Source organism: Balaenoptera physalus, assembly GCF_965194825.1.
Source record: "Balaenoptera physalus genome assembly, contig: HAP1_SCAFFOLD_1563, whole genome shotgun sequence".
In the NCBI taxonomy this organism is placed as follows: Eukaryota; Metazoa; Chordata; class Mammalia; order Artiodactyla; family Balaenopteridae; genus Balaenoptera; species Balaenoptera physalus.
The window spans coordinates 156249-163398 of NW_028125233.1; the positions used below are offsets into that span (position 1 = coordinate 156249).

At 38.0% G+C, this 7150-nt stretch overlaps 1 long non-coding RNA gene across 1 annotated transcript; it reads left to right on the plus strand.

Moving 5' to 3' along the window:
• Positions 1-3363: 3363 nt before the first annotated feature.
• Positions 3364-6680, plus strand: LOC309653972. The gene is made up of 2 exons (XR_014259690.1): positions 3364-3862; positions 4193-6680. It is a non-coding gene; the product is annotated as an uncharacterized lncRNA (long non-coding RNA).
• Positions 6681-7150: the final 470 nt, after the last annotated feature.

The following is a 7150-nucleotide window of genomic DNA, read 5'->3' on the forward strand; positions in this document are numbered from 1 at the left end:
TCTCCACATTTCACTATAAATAGGATGGTGGCTCTAAAGTTTTTTGTAGTTTCCCTTTGCTATGAGTTTTTAATCATACATAATTATTGAATTTTATCAAATGCTTTATCTGACTATACTGATATGATCATATACATTTTCTCCTTTATTTTATTCATGTGGTGCATGACATTTATTGATATTTGAATGTTAACTCACCTTGCATTTCTGGAGTAAAACAACTTGGTAGGAATTCACACACACACACACACATTCACTCACTCACACACTCTACATTTGATTGTCTAACATTTTGTGTATGATTTTTGCTTCTGTATACATAAAGGAGATGGGCCTATTTTCTTTTCTCATAATTGTCCTTTTAATTAGTGAATAGTATATAGAGGGTAGAGATTTAAAAGACCTTTTAAAAGGTCTTCTTCTTCTGTGATATAATACAATACAGTATTACTCCATTTTTTAAAAATGACCTTTTTTATTTTCAAATAGTTTCAAATCTGCAGAAAAGATACAAACAGAGTTCCCTTTACCTCTCTCCCAGTTTTTCCTATTGCTAACATCTTATACTACCATACTATATTTTTCAAAATTAAAAAGCCAACATTTATACATTACTATTAACTAAACTTAAGACTTTTTTTGGATTTCACCAGTTTTCCTGTTAATGACCTTTTTCTGTTCTAGGACCCAATCCAGTATATCACATTCCACTTAGTTAGTTGTCATGTCTCCTTAGTCTTCTCTGGTCTATGACAGTTCCTCATTCCTTCCTTGTTTTTTATGATTTTGACAGTCTTGAGGAATATTTGTCTGATATTTTGTAGAATTGTCCTCAGTCTGGGTTTGGCTGATGTTTTTCTCATGATTAGACTGGAGTTATAGGTTTTGACAAAGAATACCACAGAAGCGAAGTAACCGTCTCATCACATCATAACAGAGAGTATGTAGTGTCTCCGTGACATCACTGGTGATGTGAAACATCATCACTTGCATAACATGGTGTTTGCTTGGTTTCTCCACTGTAAAGTTACTTTTTCTCCCATTTTATACTCTCTTTGGAATTCAATCATTAAGGCCAGCCCAGGACTGGACTTAAGGGGAAGATTAAGCTTCACCTCCACCTCCTTGGGGAGGAGATGGATGCCGGCGGGGGGGGGGGGGGGTGGCGGGGGGGAGGTTACCTACATATGGAATTCTTCTGTTGGCAAGATTTGTCTTCTCCCTCCCTCCTATTATTTATTTATTTATACACTCATTTATTTACTCCATTATGTTTTAATATGGATTCTTTATCATCTATATACATAATTACAACCTTAAAAACCTCTGGTTCCCCCACTGACATATAAACTCTTTGAGGAAAGGCTCTGTTTCTTTTTTATTTTTGTACACTCTATGCGTTTAGCATAGTCCCCTAATTTATAGTGGACTTCCAGTAATTATTTTGTAATGGATATCTTTCCACTTCAACTGAAAAGTACCCTTTCCTTATATAATAGCATTCTAAATCCAAAATAAAAGTAGATTTTAAAATAAGTAAAAGTAAACTCATGCATGATCACCCTGTAATAAGTATGTAAAAAAGCAAAGGGTACTGCAGAAATAACTTAACCATTGGAGTTGGATGTGTCTCCAAAAAATATTGAAGCCACATTTGGAAAGAAATTACAGTATTTGATAAGCCAAGGATATGACCTGCTGTGTGCTTTCCCTTTTTTGTTCAGATCACCAAAGGAGATTAAGACCCCGTTTTCTCCCGTCTCTGGAAAATTATCATCTGATGCAGTCACTCAGATAACAACAGAGAGTCCAGGAAAAGCCATGTTTTCATCTGAGATTTTTGGTAATGCTGAAGATCGTGGACATGATATTCCAGAGCTCAGTACACAGAAGTTGGGCAAAGTTCCTGTCAAGTTTGCTTCATCATCTTCAGTCCAACAGATTACTGTTCTTCATGGCACAGATGGTAAGAGAATTTTAGGTCACATTACCAACTTTTGTGTGTCATTAACCAATAAATTTCTTGATTGGGTCTTTCTAGTTAGAAAACCTAATTTTAATTTTAAGCATTAGGTTGTACATGATGATAACATCTTTTATTTACATAGCTATGAAGAGAATATAATTTATTATGTTTTTACTTCAATTTCTAGTGAAGTTAACAACCTATGTGAAACTCATGCTACTTGTGGCTGACGTATTTTCAACTCATAATACTTGTCATAAGAATGCAAGTAGTTCATGAAAACATAAAAACTATAGAGGTTCAATTTTAGGGAGGTAGATAATTATTTGGCATTGTTTCTTTTACTATTGTTTTGCATGAGACAGTGAACAGATAGCAAACACAATACCAGTCTATTTCTTGCTCAAGAAACGTTGAGCAGGGACCCAGGTTGACTGTGACTCTGCTTTCTTTAAAACATGGAACCTTGGATTCATCATCATAGTCAACTGGAAGGGACGAAAAGCATGGAGGAGCACATGTTGGGAGGCTTTTATGGTCTAGGCCTAGGTGTGGCCCACATCACTTTCCACTGACTAGGAATAGTTTAGCTGTGCTTTCCAGGATGAAAAAGAAATGAGTTTTGGTGAACAGCTAGCAATTTCTACCATAAGGTCTACAACATTTAGAGTGTTCCTATGCTATCATGACAGTGATATTTTTATAGTGCTTACACTATATAACATTCAAAATTATAGCAAGTTATTTTCTTTTTCAGACCAGTAACTGGAAAGTTAAGTTCCCATTCTACCTCCAAATGAGGGTGGGAACTTTCAATTACTAATTTTAAAGTATTCAACAGTTTGTACAAATCTATTCAAAATAGATTTTAAGTGTTCCTACTTGTGCAAAAAGTTTATCTGTCTGTAGGTATAAATGGAATATGCCTAAATGTATAAAGAAAATTGCTTAGTTCCACATTTAAATTGCACTGAATTTAATTTGAATAAATACATTTATATGTTGAAATGGTTATATTTCTTTTCTTTTTTTTTTATTTTATTTATTTTATTTTGGCTGTGTCGGGTCTTCATCGCTGCGTGCAGCCTTTCTCTAGTTGCGGCGAGCGGGGGCTACTCTTCATTGCGGTGCACGGGCTTCTCATTGCGGTGGCTTCTCTTGTGGTGGAGCACGGGCTCTAGGCACGTGGGCTTCGGTAGTTGTGGTGCATGGGCTCAGTAGTTGTGGCTCGCGGGCTCTAGAGCGCAGGCTCAGTAGTTGTGGCACATGGGCTTAGTTGCTCCGCGGCATGTGGGATCTTCCCGGACCAGGGCTGGCACCCGTGTCCCCTGCATTGGCAGGCGGATTCTTAACCACTGAGCTATCAGGGCAGCCCGAGATGGTTATATTTCTTATACACTTTTATTGTGAAATAAAATTATGCCCCCCAAATGTATAGTCTAATCAATATCACACAGAACACCTTTAATGTGTCAGTTACCTATTGCCACCGTGATACTGTATAAGAACCTCGAAAATCTCAGTGCTTTATAACAACAGACATTTGCTTTCCTCACTCATGGGCTTATGAGTCCGTTGGAGTTTGGCATCAGGATGCAAAAACGGTTTGGGTCTGTTCCACATGCCTTGTACTGAAACCCAGGCTACTCTGGGCTATGCTGTTTTCATGTTGGTGGAAGAGCACAGGAGAGGAAATCCAACTGTGAAAGTGTATTTTATACCTCTTCTGACATCAAATGGATCAGTCTATAGAGAGCCCACAGTTCATGGTCTTACCTTTACATACAGGTACTTGGTAGAAAGGACTCCTTTAAAAGAGAAATATTATTTGGTTTAATAATAAAATATTTTTAACTCTGTGGATTCAGAAGTAAAATTTTAAAAAATATTTTAAAAGTATACAGAATAGGGCTTCCCTGGTGGCGCAGTGCTTGAGAATCCGCCTGCCAATGCAGGGGACACGGGTTCGAGCCCTGGTCTGGGAAGATCCCACATGCCGCAGAGCAACTAGGCCCGTGAGCCACAAATACTGAGCCTGCGTGTCTGGAGCTTGTGCTCTGCAACAGGAGAGGCCGCGATAGCGAGAGGCCCGCGCACCGCGATGAAGAGTGGCCCCCGCTTGCCGCAACTAGAGAAAGCCCTTGCACAGAAACGAAGACCCAACACAGCCAAAAATAAATAAATAAATAATAAAAATAAAGGAATTGCTTTAAAAAAAAAAAAAAGTATACAGAATAGCATGTTGAATTTATGACTATGTGTCCACTGCTCTGAATTAACAAATTAAGAGTAATATGCTATATGTTTATATTTAGTTCCATTTGCAAGTTTTTTGAAGAAATAAATTTTATGGTTGGACTTTCTTCTTTACCCTTCTCCAGTCCTTTCTTTCTCTCCCAGGAACAACCATTATTTGCTGAATAGTCGCTTCTTCCCCCAGAGATAGGCAGTCCAAAGTAACTTTAAGACTTCTGCATCCAAACATAAAGTTGTTGAGAATTTCAAAAAGCCACTTATCTTGCCTCTGAATTCTCCATCTCCACATGGTAACCATTCTTGCTCTGGGTCCATTGTAATTCTGCCCAATTGTTGTTGTCCATTTTCTGCAAACTTTGAACTAAATGGTAAATTTAACCATCACCACCAAGCTTTATATACACTGGTGGAGGAAGAAAACTACTAAGTCAATATCCTAACAATAATGACTACAGCAACGTCCAAAGAGAAGTAGAGGCTACAACCTATTTTTCCTGTTATTTAAATTCTTCCAGCCTCTATACATTTCTTCATTCTCCTTGAATTCAGCCAGGTTCTCATTGGCTGGGGTTTTGCCTGATAGGTTGGTACAAGTGTTCCTAAGTAGTCTAAGGCTTTGCTAGCCCTGCATAGGTTTAAGGTAATTTTTTGTTAATTTCTATGACCAGGCTTGGTAAAGTGGTCCCCTAGGTGTAAGCCATACTCCTACTGACTTTCTTCTTTTAAGGTAACCTTATTTCTCCCTGATAGTTAAGGTCAATTGTAGTTTTAGTCAACACTATGGCATCCTATTCCCTGTATTGTTTCAGTGACATAAAGAATGTAAAATGACTAGATGGCTCCTGTCTCCCGGTAGAAGTGCCCCTCCCTTATTTCTAAGATCTTCCATCAAACAAAGCAGAGTCACAGAGATAGAAAGCAAAAGATTTTAAAGGCTTCTGCCTTTGTTCCTAAATACATGCATTCTGTCTGTGGGATAGGCAAGTGCCACATGTGGTTCTGAGCACATGCCGTATTCAGTAAGCTAGCATTCCAGCCTCAGAAAGTGATGCCTCCCAGCTTGTGCCATGACAGTTATCAGTAAATTGTTCACTCGCTTTTTTGTTCTTGAGTTTACCATAGCTGTGGGTGATCAGGCTTGTGAGGAGAACAGTGACTCCCTTTAGGCGTCAGCCTTTTGTCTCATTTCCTTCACTATGAAGTCAGTTCCTTGGTTGGAAGCAGGGTACTAGTAATATGGATTCCATGTCAAATCATCAGAATCATGGAGTGGCCAAGGATGGTAACACAATTCTAAGTAGTTTATAAGTTGTTATTGCATCCAGAATGAAGGAGATCTCATTCTACTCTGGGACTATCAGACTCTGTCTAGAGTATTTTGATTTTTATAAACTAGACATGGGCAACTAGGAGTCCATCTAGAGGTGATTACAGGATGCAAGAGAAGACCATGGTCCATAAGGATAAACTGAAGAAGCTGTTGTGTTTAATCAGGAGAAGTGGTAGCTATCTACAAAATTCTATTTGAATGAGCAGTACAACCCCATGAATACTGAGGAGTAACCTAAACAAGAATTTTATAGGGCTCATGTGATGGCAATACTAATCCTTTGTGTAGGCATAGAAAAGGACAGTAGACTAAAAGGAGGGATGGGATATTTCTGAATGGGAAAATTGAATATTTAAAGATGTCATTTATTCCCAAATGAATTTAAACTCTAATGTAATTCTACTCAAAATTCTAATGGAATTGTTCTTTTGAACTTGTTTAATTGATCTTAAGTTTTTTCAGGAAGAATAATAAAGAAAATACTGGAAAAGAAGAGTAATGGGGAGGATAAATTTTAGCAGCAGCCAGTGGAGTGTTTTCATGGGATGCCTGGAAGTTGCAGACATTATTCTCACCCTTGACCTATGGGCCCAGACTCAGTCATATGTCCATACATGTCTGCAAGGGAGATTGGGAAATACAGTGTACAGATGAGCAGTATGTACCCAGCTAAATATCAAAATGCTGTTACAGAGACAGAGTTTCTACCACATCATGAAAGAAAAACAAGTGTATAGAAAAAGATTTCAGGGACTGCCCTGGTGGCGCAGTGGTTAAGAATCCACCTGCCAGTGCAGGGGACACGGGTTCGAGCCCTGGTCCGGGAAGATCCCACATGCCGCAGAGCAACTAAGCCCGTGCTCCACAACTACTGAGCCTGTGCTCTAGAGCCCGCGAGCCACAACTACTGAGCCCATGCTCCACAACTACTGAAGCCTGCATGCCTAGAGCCTGTGCTCCACAACAAGAGAAGCCACTGCAGTGAGAAGAGTGAGAAGCTCGCGCACCACAACGAAGAGTAGCCCCCCACACCGCAACTAGAGAAAGCCCGCGTGCAGCAATGAAGACCCAATGAAGCAAAAAAATAAGAAGAAGAAAAAGATTTCATCTTCTATAATAATCAAATTACTACCATGTCACAGACATTTTAGAAAGAATTTTAGCAGTTAGTATTTAAAAAAACGAAACTTTATAAATGACATAATTTTTCACTCTGAAATCAGGAAACTTATGTGAAATGGGGCAGCAGGGGAGAATGGGTATGCTATGAACAGGAAGTCTTTATTACAGAATTCTTTATTATTGAAAATTTAATCCAGCCTAAATTTTTAACATTATGAGAAGGGTTAAAAACACTTAATGTGTAGTAGAATGATAAAAAATGTGAAGATAGGAAATAAAATGAATATTTTATTATCAATGTAAAGTAGAAAAACTGAATTCCACATTATACATACTATACACAACTATGTAAACAAATAAGCAATACAGAGGAAAGACCTGTAGAAATACATTAAAATATTAATAATAGTTATCTTTGAGTGGTAAGACTTTGTCTTTTTTATTTCTGTGTATTTTTTTAATATTGAGAATTTATA